Raw genomic sequence first — 20,282 nt, forward strand, 5'->3', positions numbered from 1 at the left:
CGTCAATGGAATACTGAAGGCCCACCCATCTCTACATGAAGCAGGTGGCTTGAGGGTTTAGGAGGTAGTGTACTCCATTGTGTTTGCAGTGGAATACCTGGTTGCCAAACTCTAACTTGGCCCTGAAGCTGCTAGTTCACACAGTTATGGACATAGGGTTAAAACATTCTTGGTCCAACAAAAAGAGTTCTCTGTTTCAGACACTTCATCACAGACATCTGTTATGTCCATAATCTTTCTTTTAGGTTTAACATCCATAGCACAGCAACCTTGTTGACCTCTTTTGTGAGATCACAAGTCTACATTCAAGACGTATTTTCAGGGAAAGTTAAGAAATGGGTGTGTACCGTGGAATGTGCTATTTAGAGTCATAGGGGGCAGATAAAGTACAAATGAATGCTGGAAATCAATGCTGATCATAGTGTTCCAATCCATAGGGAAACACTGCCCTAACCCTTGTAGTGTCTTGTGAGATTACCTCAACATTCACAGAGGCAATGCTAAAGATACGTTCATCTTAGGTCTGTGTCCTCAACCTTAAAGAATAGAAATATTGACGAGCAATATAGAAAGAACTGAAAATAGCACCTCAATGCAGGACTGCAAGAGCAGAATGATGATGGTGACAAGTAGCATTTTATCACTCTCAGGAAATCCACAAGGCTGGGGGGAACCAGCTTAAAGGCTTAGAGGTCAGCCCCAATTAAGGCAAGACTCATATGGGGGAAGCATTTCAAGATTAGGGGTCTTTGATTTCTGTTGAGGAAGTTTTCGATTGGGTGGCTCAAGGAGTTCCACAGGGGAGAAAGCTTCTCATTCCATACAATCTTTGTCTTAGAAGGAGTCTCCTCTGTATTGCAAGAAATAATTGACACTTGCTACTGGTGTTCATCCAGAGGGCAGGATTAGAGATGGGAGAACAACATTCAGGGCCTCATAGTTTTGATTTTTTCACCCACCCAAGCAGTCCTCAATCAGTTTCGGTTTTCCTGGCATTCTTCATATCCCTCATTGGTGATCATCTGACAGACCTTTTCAGAAGAGTTCAATCACTATCATGTTTAGCAATTAGCTGTTGAAAATTGAATAGCTTCATTCTTTAGCATGAATTTAAGAAAAACAATCAATAAAACAAGCTAGACCTTAAACTCTACTTAAAAATAAAGAAGCTACAAAATGGCTATTGACAGTAAGGAACTCCGTTTAAAACATTTTGTGACCTGTTGCTTATTCACACATCCTCAATAAATAGAATGTAATCCCTTTACCATATGTATGGAAAAAGGAAAATATATAATCTGACAGTTATATATCTCTGTAGCACTTGATCTTTTTTTCTGTTAAAATGTTGTCCATATTCTCCAAACAGAAAATGTAAATTCTGTGCGAGTCTTGTTTGGTTGTGCATCAATCACAATAAAAGCTACTGTTTCCATACCAGCAGCTACATCTGGCAGTATAATGAATGGAAATAGCCATTTGCTATGATCATTTAAATGCATAGGGCACAGTTTGATTTATGCAAAGGCTGTGGCTTCTTTATTTAAAGGTTCAAGAAATTCAGTGACAACAAAAGCGGCTCTCAGCCAATTGCATTGCCCTAAATCACAATAACCGAGCCCCTCTAGTATTCACCAGAGGAGAAGGTAAATACCTGTGTGGCTTCAATTATAATTAAAAGGAAACTGCAAAAAGTGAATAACTTACCTCATTTGCTGAAAAAGATGTGGCTGAGTCAGCACAGCACAGCGGGCTGGCTCCTTGGGTGCCCACAGCGTGATGGCATAAACCCCCCCAGCCCCACTGTATGGCATTAATCCCCTGATGCATTCTAAATCTCTCCATCCCCAAGTTTGGGGGATTTTTGAAGAACAGCTGGCAAATTGGGGAGGATAATCTCTGACTGGGGGCAAAGTTTAAATTAAACTGTACGCTACAGCTGTGCTATGGCCCGCGCTTCAGCTCTCTTCAGCCCTTTTGATCTTCCATGCTCAGTACACTGATGGCCCTCCCACTCTCCTCAGGCCTTGGGGAGATTGAACTGTGTGGATTCAAGGAGGAGGTTACCTGGCTGATTGGCTGATGGACACTTTCATTCTTCATGTGTCCCCAGCATTGGGTTGGTAAAGCTGCTCACTGGTCCGGCATTTCTGGAATGAGTGGCAATTGGCAGTGCAGCAAAATCAGCCATTCCTGTCACAAAGCAGGGAAGAAAGCATCCACCATCAGCTACAGCTGCTACTTTGTTATAGTTCTTTTCTCTAAGTCAGTGGTCACCCTGTTTAGCCCCAGGGCATTCACCTCAGTGGATATGTTGTTGCGTGCTGTGCAAGTGGTTTCACTATTTTCAGGTTCACCTTCCAGACTGTGTTTGATTAAGGCAGAAGCTGTGCAGGTTTCTCAGGCTCTGCTATTGTATCTCAGGATTTCTCACACTGGGGCTGGCATTCAACCTAAGATGCCAGCCAGGGGGAGCAAGGGGAGTGGGGAGACTTCACATAGCCAGTCCCCAACAAAGTAATGGCAATTATGGTAATCGTCTGGGGCTTAGAGGGCATGATACGGTCCCCAGATACTGTGTCACATACCCAAGAGAAGGTGAGTGTTACCCCAGATGTGATTGTTCAGATTTGGAGTGCACAGAGAAGTTGCCTGGGGATGTTACTCCATCTGGATCTAGTGGGTCAGTTTGGGGTAACACGGTATCCCGCTCACAGCGAACGTTGGATTCCTTCATGGCTCTGCTTCCATCCTCTGCCTTTGCTTTCTCAAGTGACTATCTGGACTCAGGCAATCAGATGAAGGTAGCACAGTCAACAGCTCGAGCTCCTTCTCCCTCCTCTCTAGCTGTGTCAGGACCCAAACTGGGCATAAAAAGCAGATGTGATTGTCTCCCAGTGAGAAGCGGGGGACCATCAGGTTCATCCAACACAACTGATGCCTCATCAGCTCTCTCAACCTGCTTGCTCTAGGGGACTGGAACCTAGGATGCATTTTTATCCTTTTCAGATCTGTTGGATAGTGACAAAAATTAGGCTGTGACTCAAGCATCTCAATCAGTTTTGGCTGCAGAGGCCTTATCAACTGCTTAGAGCACTCAAGGAAGTCTTCTTTGAGCTCTTATCAGTTAACACATCACTTCCTACAAAGAAAATAAATGGGCCTTGGGGGTTACATATTGCCCAATCTGATGACCTTGTATTGGTGGCTTTTGATCAAAGCATAATCAATCTTGTTTCTTAAAGGAGGCAGATGAGTTATTGTGGGATCCAGATAGGACTGCACTGACTCCTACCAATTGTTCTCCTCAGGTGTTGGTGCCCCCATTATACCATCTAGTGAGGATTAAACCGCAGCCAGTGACCAAGCCCTGGGAGGGCCCCCTCCTTGCCAGGACTCAGTTGACATGATCGGTACAGAACACCCCCACTTTAAGTGTGATTTGTCATCTTTTGGCATTAATGCCACTCATCTAAAAACCTAAGTGGTCCTACACAAGTTGTCAAAATATATGGACACTATACAATCCAGAGTGGGGGCTGGGCAGTCATCCCAGTCGGCCCTCCGAAAGGCTGTGGAAGAAAGTAGTTCAGAGATCACTCCACATGATGCACAGCTTATTACCCTTTCTTTTAGGATGGAATATCTGGAGAATAGGTCACATAGAAATCATCTCAGGGTTCTAGGTGTCCCTGAAAGATGCAGAATGAGATGACCCTAGTCTACCTGTTCCAAAATACTTTCCCTGCTCTGAGTCACTACAACATGGGCTGTATGATCCAGAGGGTGCACTATCCCTGGGCTATCCTCATCCATATTGGGAATTTTATTCTGTGACAAGAGATCTACCAGGCTGCTACCCACAAGCTACCGGTTAAAGCCTGTGGCCTGGAATGTTTTGTTCATTCTGATTCATGCCACCTAACTGTTGTGAGATGCGGGAAGCTCCAGGAGCACATTCCAGCTCTCCAGAAGCTGGATGCAGTGGTCTCTCTTATAGATCACGCAACTTTGCCAATCCTAATGAAGGGTCGGAATTGTATTGCTATGAAGGATAAACAGTTCATGAGTTGTTAACTGTGTTTTGCAATTTATTTATGGAGCGTATGTGCCTCAGTCTGCATGGTGGAGGGGTGGATCATGGATTTTGAGATATGAAGTCTATAGCCGGTAATGGTTGGTGTCCTTGTCAGCAGCTGCATATCCAACCATGGAATATTAATGGGGTTAAGTCACTATATAAGTGCAAATTGGTACAGGAGGAACCGAATATTCTTGAGCCGCAAATCATATGTCTTCAGGAGACACATCTATTTCAGGCAGATAGCTCACTGTTAAAGAAATTTGGCTAATGAGTTATGTTTATTTCATGTTTTACCTCTGCCTAGAGGGGGCTGTGCTGTTGGCGTGGGATGGCAAATGGGGGTTTTGCATCAGAGGATGGACTTGGGAGGGTGATGACAACCATTCAGAAGAATAGGGTTCACTTTACCGTTTGTGTTGTTTATGGGTCAAACATAGATGACCCAAGGGTTTTTGGTCATTTACTGGCCAAGCTTTATGTCTGGCCACCACTCTTTATTGTCTGGGTGAATTCAATGTGACGCCATGTCCTAATTTAGATTTGGCATCTCAGTCCCTGATCACGTCTATGATGACTTGGCAGGCAAGAGTAAGCATTGACTCCTTGGGCCTCTGTAGCAGTTAATGTCTTCCCACATTTTGGTTGATCTTTTGCATACTGAGGTAAACCTGGGTTTATGTTTTACTCTGCCCCCCACAAAACTATGTTGCAGTTAGACATGTTTCTGGTTAACAATACACTGGTTTCATCTTCAAAGTTGGTACTTAATCCATGGATTATATTGGATCACAACTCCTTTTCCTACTTAGCAAAACTATTAAGACATCGGCCCGGGGCTGGACATTTCAATGCTAATTACTAATTTAGGAGAGATATGTCAGCTCCGTGATTTTCACTTACGGGAGTTTGTGGTGTTTCACACTGGCTCTTCATCACTCTCTCTGGTCTGGGACACCCTTAAGGCTTTCTGTCGGGGCAGACTCTTCAGTTTGCCTCTCTCCAGTGGAGGATGCCAACGGTGGACACATGGTGGTTTGCAGGAATCTAAGCTCTTTAGAATTTAACTTAGCTTTTAGTATCATCGCGAAGGACAGTCTTCGGGCAAAGCAGCTTCTGGAGCAGTCTATCACCCTCAGGGCTTCTCCTAGAAAGCAAATCTAGGACTGTGCAGTTAAAAACAGACAAGTCAGGCAAATGGGTACTTTTGAGAACAGCAAAAAAATTGAGCACAGTCTCCCTTTTAGAGTAAGGGGCAGTTCTAGCATTAACACCGTACAGCAGACTAGAGGTGAGCATGAGGAGATTGTGGTTTATCCAGTTGCTATTAGAGATATCTTCCAACAGTTCTACCAAAACCTGTACCAAGAGGATTGTTTCTCCTCCGCTGAAGATATTGTGTGATTTGTTGGGAGGTATTTCCACTATAAGGTGAGCCATATACAGCGTTTAAAAGTAGAGGCACCTATAACTCTTTTGGAAGTGGAAAGTGCTATTAGCTCCCTTGCTAAAGGGAAGGCTTCCAGTCCTGATCAGATTCTGTTATAGTTTTATTTCACCTTTTTTCAGGCTTTGGTCCCGGTGCTCAGGGATCTGTTTGATTCATTTGATTCATCTGCTCGGGTCCCTGAGGCTTGAGGGAGCCAATATAGGGAGTCAATATTGTTATCTCCCACTAAATAGGGAACAATCCTTCTGTCTGGTACGCATATCACCCAATCTCCTTAATTAATGTTGATTCCAAGATCTACACATAGGTTATAGCTAAGCAACTGTTCATACTTATCTCTGAGGTGGTCGGTCCAGGCCATCATGGCTTTATTCCTTGCCAGGACACAACATCTCATGTTAGCACAGCAATTACAGCTTTGGAGATGGTCTCTTCCGGTGGAGGACCTTTGGGCATGATTCTTTTAGACAGCTCTGACCAGTTCTTTTGGCCCTTCCTTTGGGGGTCATGGAGACTACTGGCTTGGGCTCTGTCTTTGTCTCTCAAGTCGCCTTTACTCCGGTCTTAATGTAAAGAATCATTGCTCAGGCTCGCTTTTGGATCCCATTTTTATCTCCCACAGATTCCAGCAGTGGTGTCTCCTCTATCCCCAGCTCTTTGCTCTATAAATGGAGCTTTTAATTTAATCTCTTAGACAGGCTGAAGATAACCAGAGCTTGAGAATCCATCAGAATGAAGTCAACATTTTGGCTAACGCTGATGATGTGACTGTTTTAACCCCTACACCGATCAGCGACTTAATGGCTGTAGTTGCAGCTGCTCAGTCATTTGCGGAAGTCTCTGGTTATAAGATAAGACCCAGGACTTGTTTAATGTGGCTCCCCTGGTCAAGATGAAAGATGGGTAGAGGTGGCGGCGCATCTCAGGGTAACCCTTTTAATTAAAATAGCGGGGATTGTGGAGAGCAACTATGAGAGGCTTTATCAAGATACAGATAAGGTTTTTACTAAATGGGCCTGATTGGCCATTGTCATCTTATAAAAATGATAATTCTCCTGCAATATTGGGAGAGCGTAGCTTATATATTTAGAAATGAACATGAAATGTTTATGAACTAATGTGTAATAATGCTGCATAGAAAATGTATTAATATATTTTTGCTAAACGTGCGCTTGGAATGTGCCCACGGGGAGTGGCGCCAATATCTACAATGACTAACAAAACTGACTAATATTGATAAAATGTTATGTTAAATTATGATTTTGCACTAATATTAAAGGTTATATGTTAAAGTTCTGCTAATAAGTCATTAGGCCTTAGTTAGCATGAGTCGAGGCCTAGCTGCCCGGTTTCATATTAAATGTGTTTTTCTAACGTACAGTGTGCTGACTTGCTGAAGGACATGAACTAGTATTTTTCCTGAGCTAGAAGATGAATGTAACTGTAGTAGATCTGTACTTATGAAATTCGACTTGCTTAGTGAAACATTCTTGCTGAATTCAACAGTGTAGACTACTCGCAGTTACAAGGTCGCCTGAACCGGTACAGACAATGGAGCCACTGACTGAAGATGTGCAAAGGACCACGAGAGTATGAAATCATACCGTACATTCTACCCGCTGAAGACATCAATCATAAGGACCAATAAACTACGTGAGAACTGTTATGGGGTGACAAATCTAATGAAGTCATTCAAACCCTATTGGAGGGAGATAGTGGGGTGCAAACCCCAGACCAACAGAAAATTAGGGGACTGTACAACGGAAAAGGGATAAAAACCCTTGACACAAGGAACTAAATCAGAACGGAGAGCCATTTGATTAGAGAAGGGGGAGATGCTGTTGCAAACTATTGCTATGACCCAGACACTTTGTCACTCTGCATAGTGACTTTGCTGTTTGGTTCTTAAAACCATCCTTGCCTTATTTTGCCCGTTTACACGTTACCTTCTTATGAGGGAAGTGCCCCTTTTACCCGACTTGCTGAATTCCTGGCTGATGGCGAATTAACTGATGTCCTGAGAACGAAGACTGAATCTGAGTGCTGACCCAATACGGAGGGTAACTATATGACAATGAAATTGTGATTGTCTGTTTGCTTTTCCTTTCTAGGTACCAACTGCTCCTTTTGACAGAGACCATAGTTAGATGTTTTCCAAATTGGTGTTACAAAATTGTTTTGCATGAAGCCCAACATGCCAATGCTAATTTGAGGTTAGATGAGGGGTTCACTAAACAGACGCAAATAGACAAATGACTGAATCTATGCTTTGTTGAATAACATGATAATGATACTCTGCTAAGGATAACCTATGTTGACGTCGTGTTATATTCTAATATTCGTGATTCTTGCTTTGATGAAATCTTACCAGAGTTGCCATATTGTGACTATGCTAATGTGTTTCTTGGTTTTGAGACTAATAAACTTACTCGTAGAATTGTAATCAATAGGGAATAAACTTCATATAATGGTACAAAACTGGTGTGGTTAATCATGACTGAAAGGTCATGGTGGTTTATGAGTTTTATTAATGTCTCTGACTAATCTGAATTGTCTTATTACAGTAAACCTTGCTGACGTTATTGACTTATTGATTGACATGCTTATTAGTTATCTCGTCCTAAGGTGTCTTCAATCAGGGTCAAAAGATTCATTGGCCTAAAACAAGTCCCAAAGTGAGTAAATTAGTCATAAAGGGACGCGTTAGCAATATCTTTATTTCTTTCATTGCATTCATCTTTATCTTCCTGTGGCTTTTTCTTACTAAGATTGAGGCTTTGTGGCTGAGGTTTATATGATGCTATAGGAAACCCCACTGCACAATTCAGTTTTTACAGCAGTCCAAGGAGGATAGTGGGGTTTTGCACCCAGTATTGTGGTTTAATTACTTGGCTGTATTTTTTTCACTACTTCCTCTGGTATTTAACGGAGGGGTGTGGGATCAAGGGTGTATGATTGTTGAATTTTTGCTGTTAGGTGAATCAGTTGACCCCGTTGTCAGTATTGTGGATCCACTGTACGTTAAGAGAACCCAATTCAAGGCTTTAAAAGTCTTCCTACTTATTTGGAGTTCTCTGAAATGTATATTTTCTGACATTACCTGCTTAATCAGCATACATATTTATGATATAATCCTGATCTACCCCCTGTGTTCACATCAGCTTTCAGGTGAACTAGGAGAGGGTTACTGTTTATACTTCATGCCAACTGTTTGAGGGTGATGCTCTTCTTTTATTTGAGAAGCTGAAGCAACTGTTTTCTCTTCCTTATACTTTTTTTTAGATATCTCCAATTACAGCACTTCATTTCTAGCTTTAAGGAAGGCAAGATAAGTTGTTCCGATAACTCCTTATTGAAGCTTATAAGGAAAGCTTAAATGAAGAGAAACATTGGGCTGGTGTGTAAGCTATTTTTTTTTCTCTCAGGATCATTCTATTGACCCATTTCAGTTAAGGGGGAATAAGTGGAGCCAATTTCTCAATATAGAAGGAACAGTGGATAATCTGCAGCACAGCAAAACTTTGGCACAGTCAGCTTTGAATGTGCCATGTATCAAAGTGCATCATATCAAGTGTATCAATGATCTCTACTATACGCCTCATCACCTCATGGCTATAGTCAGAAGATCTCTGGTTCCATTACGAGTCTGAGGGGGTTAAAGTGGTCCTTGTTTTTGCATTCTGTCCTACTCTTGTTTGTTTTGGTAATTTGCTTTTGGCAAAATGTATGCTATATATAATTTTTGGTTTGCAGCTGATTATTTTGGGACATTCAAGTGGCTATTCCTCCTTCTCTAGTGGGGTTGTATTTTTTCTCAAAATTTGGTCTGAGGTAGTAAGTGCCATATAAATGCTATTAAATAGTAAAATGGGACGACAGAATAATTCCACAATACCAGAGAGTGAATTTGTTTCCTCACAACTCTATGCAATTTCTTTGAGTACATATTGCTTTTTGGCAGCTATAAATACAGCAACTTACTTTCTGGCAGACATCAAATCCACTGCAAGACTGCTCCAATAATAAATCCAATGGCATACACTAGTTTCTAAAGTGCATACAACCCAAGCGTGACTGTTTTGGTAGTTATTTTGCTCATCAGAACTGGTAAATTGAAGAACAGAGTGTTGTACTGGTTAAAACATGCAAAAATGTGAATATTTGTTTTAGGTCAAGACATAATATCAAAAGAGCCTCTTATTTCTGGACCCAATATACCTAGTCATATGGGTGATCACATGGTGACACATAGTCAAAGGTAAGCTAAATCTCGATGTAATGTGTATACAACCCTCAAAACTATACGCAGATAAAGATTATTTATTCTTGAACTTCAAAATCCTACTTCTGAAAAGAATAATATACAACTGTAAACATCATCCCAGGAATATGAAACTAACACTGCATCGCTCATACGAAGACAATAGGAGTGTGTAGTTAGGTGTGACAACAGGCTGAATGACTGAAGGTGAGGTTATTGCTATTTAACCTTCTTCTTTCATTTAAATTACATTTTTAGTCAGAGGGACAAATCATGGTCTTTTTCAATTTCTCACTCAATGATTGTGCCACAAAACTTTTTCCTAATATCAAATGATTCTACTAGCAATATATTCATTTGCATGAGTTTAAATGCTCCAGGACTTCAATCAGAATAGACGATCTGAATTTCCATAACTTTCTTTATTTAGCTTAATGTTGTTGGTCTAGTTGTCTGTATAAGTTTGTGCTAAAACGATTTTCTTGTCCATTTTATCATCCAATTACAACGATTTTAAACTTAAATTGTATCTCATCCTGTACCAAAATTCTATGTTGCCTTCCTCTGTGCGGCGACTAGATATGCTCTATGGCCTTGGTGCATCTTTGTCCTCCGGCCATTCAAATCAAAAGGTGAGCAGAAGGCAGTACAGACCGAAGTGAGAGAGCTTTCTGAGGTCCCACAAGGTTAGCAAGGAGTTGCCAAACATGTTAGCTGCCCGAAGGCCTATGAAACTCACAAGTAGTCCATAAAGTCTCACAGAAATGGCTTGCGAACTAGGTGCAGCTGGAATATCAAGACTGGTGTAATCTTTTATAAGGTCTGGCAATTTCACATTTTGCTTGTTAAGCAAAATGTCCAATATTATGTCACCCCGTGTAATGGTGATTGCTTTCAGGTGATACAAATCACATCGTAGGAGCACAGGAACAATCTAAACGAACAGAATGGGAGCAGCTGTTCGCATCACACGATTTTGCTCTAATTTTTGTCATAATGCATCCACGGACGTATCTCACGAGGAAAAAAATAACAGAAAGCTAGATCAATATTTCACATAATTTCTCATAAATCATGTAATCTTTGCGGAAATGTGCATAATTTCCTGTGAAGGAATTATGAACATTTTGCCCAGGCCCATTGTGGGCTCATTAATAATTGGGAACATTTACAAGGTCGTATAAGAACATGACAAAATCCCTTTAGAGCAGAGAAAGATGTTGTAGGTCTTGAGGTGATATGTCAATTTCCCATTCTCGGAAACCCGTTTTCTAAAATTCCTTTGGAGTCTGTAAATGTTGATTCTATTCATTGTAATACTTAAGCACAAACTAAAAACAGTGTACTTGCAAAACATGAAATGTTGGCGTGACATATTTCTGTACCATTCCTCACTCAATAAGTGTTTTCCACTGGACTAAGTGGATTCCAAAAACAATCCCACTCAAAAGTTGAAAAAGTTTAAACACACACTTTGCCAACATCAAGTATTGGATAGGTTCCTGTAGGTGAAACACAAAGAAACACTTATCTCTTCAAGTTTCACATATGCCTTTTTGGAGGCTTCTTGGAATGCAAGAACCAATGGAAATCCAGAGGCGCCTGATGCTTATTTGAATCGCTATGCTGTCTCCTTTGTGTAGCGGGCATACCAGTCTTTGCTTCTGTTCATTTGCTTGGAGTGACTACCCACCTTGTTTGAAGGACATTTCTGTTTCTGTTGCTTTAGTCAAAATATTTAGCTGTTTTATGCATCATTTGAGTATTTTTTCGATGCAAAAGCGGTGCAATCTTACAAAATATAGGAGCAGATTTCTGAAAATTGGCGCTGCACCAAGTGCAGCGCTGTTGGAAAATGGGTTATTGGTAAGGGCAGGTAGGTACCTACACCTAGCAACAAGCCACTAACCTCCACGTAGGTACAGTTAGGTCTCAGTAAATTAATCCCAGCTCAACCCTTGGTAGCTTGGCAACGAGCGTCAAGGCTTAACTTAGGAGACAAAGTGTAAAGCATTCAAATATCACAAAACAGTAATTAAATAAAACACAGGAAACAGTTTAAAAATCCAAAACCAATTTATAAAAATAGTTTATATTTTTATCTTTAAAATGACACAAAAACGATTAAAATCGGTTCAGGGGAACCGGAGATATGAATTTTTAAAGAATTATTACTTTTCTAGCGCTTACAAACAAAAAGCGCCAATCGGGTCATCTGGTTGCACCTCGACCGGGGCAAAGTCAAACTTTCAGGCCGACCGCGATGGAGCCCTGCTCGGCTACAGGTCGCGGGAGGCCTCGGTTAAAAAGTTACCTTCTGACTTAGTCTTTATTTTGAAGTTTTTCTTCACCGGGACGAACCTGCCAGTTGAATCCGACCTCCTGGAGCCCTTGTCCGGATACGCGATGTGGGTTTCCTCGGTGGAGACTTTTACCTTTGGACTTAGTCGTTTTTTCGAGATGAAAATCCTTCGACCGGGGTAAACCTGGATCTTGATCCGACGTCCGTGGAGCCCTTCTCTGATACGATGGCTGGGAGGTCCCGGTCAACTTTTTACGTTCGGACTTAGTCTCTTTTTTTGATGTTTTTCTTTACCGGGACGAACCACGAAGTCAGGCCGGGTCGCGGTTGAGGCAAGCCGGCTAGAATTTCCGCGGCAGGTCGGTCCCTCTCTGGAGCTTTTTTCCAAAAATTCTCAAATCTTTTCCAAACTTCTGGGGCTTCACCCAGATGTTCTTTTAAGGTTCTTTTGGGGTCCACAGCTCACCCCAAGGGTCCAGAAGTTCTGTGATGGTCCTTGGGGGGTGCGGACTTCAACTCCCAGAATGCACCTGACGCAAACTCCTTTTTGGCCACTGGACAGTGGTCAGCTGGTCGCTTTCTTCAGGAGTTGGTGCAGGGGACTCTGGTTAGCAATTTTTCACCTGTAGCAAACAGGGAGTCCCTCCTTGAACCAGTTGAAGCCAGGCAAAGTCCTTCTTGTGGTGAAGCCCAAGTGTGCAGCTGGTGCAGTCCTTCTGAGTGCAGGTTCCAGGTGCAGGCCAGGGGTCCAGCAGGGCAGTCCTTCTTCTTCTTTAGTTCCTTTCTTGTTGAATTCTGGAGGGGATCTGAGGCGTGGGTGCAGGTCTGCCAGTTTTATCCTTGCTCCTGGGTGAAAAGCAGGGGGGCCCTGGTTCTCCAATCAGGGACAGGGTCGTCCCCCTGTGATGACCACTTCCTGGGAAGTGTGGCAAAAATCCATCCCAGAAGGCAACAGTCTCTAAAAATCCAACATGGATGAATCTGATTTTTGGAGGTTACATCTGGCTGAGCCCACCCACTGGTGTGGCTAAAAATCATAAACACACCCCTCTCCTGCCCTCTCCTAATCTAATCAAGGGGGCACCTAATTGTCTGGTGTTGCAGGATGTGGGGGTGTTGCTGGGTGCTGCAAATGTCCTTCTCTGCCTTTGAAGACCAGTTTGGCAGCCCTCCCCCTTCCTGCCTCACCATCTGCTGAGGGGAGATTCTCTCCCCCAAGCACATTCCTTTGTGTGAAGCCTGGCCACTTCACACCTCATCAAGGCAGCCTGGCCAATCAGAGCACAGCAGCAAAAACAATGCAGAGCTGAAATTGGCAACATTTTAGGTAAAGTCTAAACTTTTTACCTGAACAAGTTATATTAAATCCAACAACTGGAAGTTGTGGGATTTATTACAACAATCAATTTGATACCAAATTCTTGGTATGTAACATTTAAGGAGACTTTAAAATTTAAAATAAAGTCTGCCCATTCTAGCCTATGAAGGCCATTTACTTCAATGAGGGAAAAACGAATTTGGCTGTTTTTACCTCACCAGGGCTTATAAATCTATTTTTATAAAGTCCCTGCTTATAGTTACATGGCACCCAGCCCTAGGGGCACATAGGGCACACCTTAGGGGTGACTTATATGTAAAAATAAGATAGTTTAAGACTTTGGAAGTACCTTTAATTCCAAAGTCGAATTTGCATATAACTTTAATTTAAAAGCAGCCAGCAAGGCAGGCTTGCTTTTAAAATGACACTGGGCACCTCAGCAGTGCACCTAGGTGTGCACCACCTATGCTGTGGTCCCTAAACCTACATGCCCTACCATATACTAGGGACTTATAGGTAGGTTAACTTAGCCAATTATAATTAGCCTAATTTGCATATCCATTTTACACAGAGCACAGGCCCTGGGACTGGTTAGCAGTACCCAGGGCACCATCAAAGTCAGGAAAACACCAGCAAAAAGAGGAAAATGGGGGCAAAAAGTTATGGGGCCTCTGCAATCAGCCCTGTTTTCTCACAAGCGCCACTTTCCCTGCGCCTCTTAGCACCCCCCTGCGACCACTATGTGTGCGCTGTCTTTAAAATACGGTGCACCATGGCGCAGGGTAGGGGGCAATAGCGTCATTATTCATGATGCTGTTGATGTACTCTGCAGGAGCAGCGACAAAATATTGGTGCTACTCCTACAGAGTACATAGGGCCCCATTCTAAAGAATGTAATTCCCCTTTTAACTCCTGCTCTTGAGCAGACGTTAAAAGTGCCATAAAAAATGGCATAAGGAAATCTCACAAATTTCCTTTTGCCATTTTTGCGGCTCCCCTAACGGGGGAAAGCCCTATTTACATACATTATGCCTGGCACGGGCATAATGTAGCGCAAAGGGTTACAGAGTGGCGCAATGCATGCATTGTGCCACACAGTAAATAAGGCACAGTAATTTTGGCCTCATTGGGCCACATTAATGTCAAAAACAATTGTGTTAATGTGGCACAAGGTGGCCCTAGGACACTATAAATATGCCCCATAATTGTGTTATGCAAGTTTGCCCCGCTTTTGCATCAAAAAAATGATGTAAATGCAGCACAAAAAAAGTATAAACATGGGCCCATGTCTGATTACTTTATATTCACCAAGTACTGCATCACCTCACAACCAAGAATTGTTGTGGGGGGAGATGCAGGGGCACTACAGCTGAGTATAGTCCAGTGGCAGAGTAGTATCCAGAAACACTCTTTAGCTCTTCACTGCCAGATTGGACTTGTTCAGTCTAGGACAGAATGGTTGTGATACACTTTGTATGGATAACGGTGTTTCACGTTGCAGGGGTGTATAAATTGACCTTCCTTAAGTCAACATTAGAAGTACTTGAGGTTTTGACATAATTCTGTTATGGTGCTGCTCCAGTTTGTGTCTGGCAACACAAGTCTGTCACAGTGTGTTTGCTGCTCTAAATTGAGTAGAAGATGCCTGATGGGAACTATTTTGTTATGAGAACACATGCTGGTGCTATCTTTACAATTTAGGCCCATATTTATACTTTTTTAGCCTCGCATTTGCGTCAAAAAATGACGCAAAAGCGATGCAAACTTGCAAAATACAATTGTATTTTGTAAGTTGGCGCAGTTTTTGCGTAAAAAAATTGAGCAAATGTGGTGCTAAAAAAGTATAAATATGGGCCTAAGTTTTGTTGAGGAACACTTGTGATTAACTTGGCTTAAGACGCGGGAGTCCATCATGTTTGTTATTGTTTTTAGTTGTGTAATTGCTTTCATTTTAGCCTGGACAATTGAAGTACTCACTCTGACGTACCTAGCACTAGTATTGCAAGTTTCGTTTCTACCAATGTCACATTTTGAAATCCTATTCCTGAACAAGGTACTATGGTATATTTTGCTCTAGAGTGATTATTAACAATTAAGCACAGTTTAATATTTCTTCTTTTTCTTGTTCTTTTTGAATATGGTACAAAATATGTTAGGTTATGGGTACTTACACGCTTGTTTTATTTGTGGCTTCCCCGTGGTTCTCTTGGATTTTCTTGTTTTATCCACATATTTCCCTTTGCTTTCCTTTTAACAAGTTTTGGCTTTGATCTAAAGTGGTAATACATTTGTGGTCATCAATTAGATATTTTAGTGAATCTTGGAAAGTTGCTGTGCTTATGAAATTTCATGATTGTAGACTTTTTTTTAACATTACTTGAACCGACTTATGGTAACAATATGGATAAGCCTTGTTCATATTTATTTGTGTTAAACCACTTTTGGAATCGAGTTGAGCTTCAGTGCTTGATGTGGGGTGATTGACATTGTTTCTGTTTTTTTTCTCATTCTTTACCTTTCTTTTTCATTCTGTTTGTCATTTCATTCCATTTCTCTGTTTACATCCATGAATGTGTACGTCTCTTTGTATTGTTATGACTTGTACTTTTGTGTACACAACTTTAAAAGAATGATTAGTCTATAATTATTGCATACTTTACGATATCACGTTTGTGATTATGATTTGTAGTAATATTTCCTTGATCTCTTTGCCATCAAAGTTGCAACGTGGTTTTATGGATTGGGAGCTTCACACACTTTTGTATAAATCTTGCAACCTTATGTATTAAGTTTTGGTCTTTAGCTGTCTAATTAGTGAATGAAGCACCTCTTTATTTGTAAACAACTGCAATTTGGTTGAGCATTATGCAGCATGTTTTAACACAATGTAAATATTGTGTGTATTATATTTAAATTTATTGCATCTTTCATCCCTGAGGAAGCTTTTGAATGGGTGGAAAGTGTTGGCTGTGTTGTCACTTACTCTGAAGAAAATGAATAAAAGAATATAATGGATCAGAAGAAAATTGCCTCAATATTTCTTTGCATATAGGGGTATATTTAAAAGCCCCTAATGCCATTCCAATGCCACATTAGCATCATTTTTTTTACGCTAACATGGCTTTGGAAAGCCAAAAACGCAGTGTAATATTTACAAAGTGACTCAATGCATCCATTGTGCCACTTTGTAACCCTTTGCGCTACATTATGCCTGCGTTACGCATAATGTATGCAAAGGGGGCGTTCCCCTTTTGTGTGGGGCAAAACAGTGGCACAAGGAAATCTAATAGTTTCCCTTGCACCATTTCTTTTGGCACTTTTGATGCCTGCTCAGAGCAGGAGTTAAAAGGAAGTTTCCATCGCTTACAATGGGCCTCTGTGTGCTTTGCAGGATTAGCCTCAGAATTTTTGACATTAATTCTGCAAAGTGACGGACTAGCATTAAAATTCAGATGCTAGTCCCCTGACCACTGCCATGGTGCACCATATTTTAAATACGGCGCACACATGGTGACATTGTTGGGTACTAAGGGGCGCAGGAAAAGGGGTGCTGCACTGTATGTAGTGCCACGTTTCTTAAATATGCCCCTTACTGTTTTTTTGTGCTTCCTTTTCTATACTCTATGTTTATGTTGCCTCTCTCATGTAAAGAAATGTCCTTAATGTTGGTCCATTTGGTACCTGGTCTATAAAGGTGGGCATACACATTTGTACTTAGTGAATACAACAGGTGGTGCAGTAAGAAGCCCCTGGATGCTAATATTGTCTTATAATGTTAATTGATCTTATTATGAACTTCTTTCCTCTGTTTCTGAATTTGCATGTTTAAATGAAGACGTGTGAAAAAGTCATTTTCTTCTTCAAGGAGCAGATTTACTGTGTGAGAAGACCTCCTAGGTTTTATCTATTAACCTAACAACAATCATTGGACACTTTTTTGATCTGATTCTCCTTCTGGTTCAACTAAACAGGCTGCCAGAAGGGCTGAACATTATTTGTCTTATGGTCAGCAAATGGACGGCTACATAATGAATTTAAGGGCCTTTGCACTAGCAAGTGGGACTATCCCAAGTAACATTTGTCTAAATGTTTGAACAGAATTTGATCATGAACTGAATTGCATCAGCAATTCAGAACTAATAGTTACAACATACTGTTGTGCTGTACTGGGGGAGCTTTGGATTTTTACATTTTTATTCCCAATGAGTAAATATTTCAACAGGAATAATTCAGTGAATTGTACTATGTGTTACTCTGCTCTCTACTGCCTAAAAGAGGTGCTCATTCCAAGTTTGGCAGTCACCGAACCGCCACGCCGATGGCGGTCTTGTGACCGCCGGCAGGGTGGCGGTGCAGACCGCCAAATAATAAGTAAGGCGATGAATCCAATGCAATACAGACAACTCACCGCCAGCCCCGCCACCACTGACGAGCAGCATCTGCCGACGGAAGACAACTTCAGGCAGGAGGCAGCCAACGTCCCGCCCTCCATATTCTGAGTAACCACTCTGCCAGGATATCCGCCGGGGCCATCCCGCCATGAAAAACCTGGCAAAAACAGAAAGTATAAATGGAAACACCCACCTCCAGGCACAGAGATGCTGTCGCGGCTTCCATGGCAAATGAACTGCTAGTCTTCCCAATGTTGTATCTCGCGATAACACCTTCCATGTCACACATACAGCACAATGCACAACAACACTACAAACACATCCCATAACCACACAACGCCAACTACCTCAACAATGGCATAGACGAGCACGTGGTGCAACACCAAACATACACACACACCATGAAATCCATGTAGCATTGACACACAATCAATAGCTGTGAACACACATCCAAACAATCATACAGGTGACACAACACGTACAACCAACAATAAAGGAATTTCACACATCTAGCACTAGACACACAGACGCACACAACACCCCATACAAACACACAAGCAAGCAGACACACACAACACAACATCCCCATGGCCCAAACCATCTACCAAGCGCATGCAACAACACAGACACAATCCACACACAGACCCCACACACCTTTGCACACAGATGTCACACCACCATGTAGAAGGAAACCAGGACAAGCATCTTATATTGTGAACCACAGCAATGTGGGCAGTTGTATTCAAACAATAAACTATATACAAAAAGTGCCAATGTCCAATTTAGCAGGACACATAGCCCATCAGTAATGGCCCAACCTGACTCCTGACTGAAGCGAGGCCTGCATTTCATAGGGGCAGCAATGGGACAGGCAGGCACCTCAGGGGTGTGGGGGGGGAGGCTTTGATGTGGAAGGGGCACATTCTGGCTTGGGCTTCGGAGGCGTGACCTTGGCACTGGGAGGGGTGGATTTTTTGCTGGGTGGAGGAGCAGGGGAAACACCAGAGGGGGAACCCAAGGAATGGGTGGTGGAAGGGCCTGAGGCAGGCAGGTAAAGGGGCAGGGGGACACACTGTTTACGGGGAAGACAGGGTGGGAGAGGAGTAGGGAAGAGGTCAAGGGAGCCAAGGATAACTTTCTTAGCTACATGGGCCGCTCAAATGATTGAGGGTGAAGAGTGGAGGTAGAGGGAGTGTTTGTCTGATGTGTCTGTGTACTGTACGTGGATGCTGGTGTGTGCAATGTCTGGATGTGTGTGGTGGCTGCATGTTGGGTGGGTGAGTGGGTACGTATGCATTTCTTGGGAGGGGCAGAGATGCAGGGAGAGTGAATGGGTAATGTGTGAGTGAATGTTGAGGTGGTGTGTGCAAGTGAGGTGGATGCTCTGCAGCAGGCAAAGACAGTAGTCATGGTGAGTGTGGATGTGGCGTATGGGGTGTGGGACTGTGAGTCTGCTGTTGTTGTGATTGAGGGGATGACAGGAATGACAGCAGGACCAATGTGTGATGATGCTGTGCTGGCAGGTCTGAGTGGATCTGTGACTCTACTGGAGGCGGTGGTGGGAGAAGTGTGTGTTGCTGTGTCTGCAGATGTGTGTTGTGCGTGTGCATGCCTGTGTGAATGTTTGTGATGCCCATGTCTATCTTTGCACACCTTGTCTGTTATACTGGGTGTATACATGTGTCCTGGTGTGCCATGGACATGTGTAGGGAGACGGCTTGTGGATTGGGAACAGATAGCTGGAGAGGGGACGGAAGATGAAGGGACACTGGCTGCCGTCTACGAGGAGGCCAGAGCCTGAAACAATCTCTTGAGGCCAGACAAGGCACTGTGACTGCCTTCCAGGAAAGCATTGGTCTGCTGCATCTGGGATGCCAGTCCCTGGATGGCATTCACGATCATTGTCTACCCCACAGAGATGGACCTCAGGAGGTCAATAGCCTCCTCATTGAGGGCAGCAGGGCTCACTGGGGCAGGGGCAGAGGTGCCTGCGGCGAAGGAGACACCCACCCTCCTGGGTGAGCGGGCACGGGTAACTGGGTGGGGTGCTACAGGGATAGCGGTGCTGGGAAGGGGGGGAGACAACAATGTTGTTGGTGTGGTACCAGAAGGGTCTGCCACTGCCTGGGAGCCACCATCGGAGGAGGAATCTGAGTCAGATGTTGTGGTAGCTCCAGTCTCCGCCGTGGCGCTTTCCTCGCCCTCCGTCCCACTGGTCCCCTCTCCTTCACTGTTGGCCACCTCCTCGTTCCTGTAGGCTGCAGCATCCCCACTCGCCGGTGCCCTTCCTCCTTCTCCCGATAAATCTAATGCATGCATAGAAAGAGGAGGAGAGAGAAAAGGAGGGTGGCAGAAACAGAAAGGGAGGAAAATATTAGAACCCACACATCTACTTCACATACAAACAATGCAGATAACAGTCCCTGTCTGTTTAACAATAGACCATTTAGCAGTCTTTCCCAAAATGAGTCATGCAAGC

The sequence above is a fragment of the Pleurodeles waltl genome, chromosome 1_2, assembly GCF_031143425.1.
Source record: "Pleurodeles waltl isolate 20211129_DDA chromosome 1_2, aPleWal1.hap1.20221129, whole genome shotgun sequence".
In the NCBI taxonomy this organism is placed as follows: Eukaryota; Metazoa; Chordata; class Amphibia; order Caudata; family Salamandridae; genus Pleurodeles; species Pleurodeles waltl.